Source organism: Myotis brandtii, unplaced genomic scaffold, assembly GCF_000412655.1.
Source record: "Myotis brandtii unplaced genomic scaffold, ASM41265v1 scaffold344, whole genome shotgun sequence".
Taxonomy (NCBI): Eukaryota; Metazoa; Chordata; class Mammalia; order Chiroptera; family Vespertilionidae; genus Myotis; species Myotis brandtii.
In genome coordinates this window covers 3735453-3736560 of record NW_005363247.1, presented here as the reverse complement: position 1 = coordinate 3736560, position 1108 = coordinate 3735453, and positions in this window count along the sequence as shown.

Sequence of the window (1108 nt, the reverse complement as noted above, 5' to 3'; positions counted from 1 at the left end):
CTCTAGTATATATATAAAGCTCTCACTGGCACCAATCGAACACGTGTGTTTCCATCTGTCATTGTTGATCATGAATTTGGTTGACACTTCTATTATAGAGAAAGGTCAAATAGCAATAGTAAAATATTTCTTCTAATTAATTTCTTTTAAATGTGCATGAATCCATGCACCAGGCCACTAGTATAAGTATAATGTAGTTGATGCTACAAAGAAGAGGTAGTATGGTAGTAGGTGTAGAGTAGAGGGTACATAATTAGAAGCATCAAGCTTTTAAAATGCTGAGAATTCTCTATCATGATAAAGAGGTTTCTCTAGCTCCCCTCCTCCTCCTCTTCCTCCTCCTCCTCCTCCTCCTCCTCTATACCTCCTCCTTCTCCCTTCCCACAAACTGAGAAGGAACAGATGAGAGCCACACTGATAATGATTTGAATGGGGTTCCAAGAGAGCTACAACTACATTCCACTACATGTCAAATACCTGGCTCCTGGCATAGCAAAGATCTTCTCGACTTGGTAAATTAATGTATTTCCTAAAGGAATCAAGGCCAGACTTCAGAAGTCCAGTATACACTGTAGAGTGGGGTTTTAGTCTCATTAGTCAATATATCCTCTAAACTTATAGTATGATATCTTGTTTCTAATAGGTACCGAAATATTTATTGTCTATTAGGTTAACTAAACATAAAATATGTCAATATAATTTTATCACTGTTCCTTTCCTGGGAGATTTTTCCATAAAAAAACGAAGGGCTCCTTGATTTATGAGAAGTTACATATGATTTAAAGGCCTGCTGTGGCATTCTGGAGATAGAGAGTGGTGCTGGTTGCACAACAATGTGAATGTACTTAATGCCCCTGAACTAAAACTAGTTAAAATGGTAAATTTTATGTTATGTAGATTTTGCCACAACTTGAGAGAGAAAAAAATGCCCACTATGGGCATTTCCATGATGAGTAGGAGAATTGTGCTACTGAAACACAAGGCTGTTTTGAGAGTCAAGTAAGATAACAGGATGCCTGGCACATGGCAGAACCTTGATAAAAGTTAGTTCCCTTTTCCAATGGTTCTAGATCAAAACTGCCCCTGATGGTGACAAGCCACCAAAAAT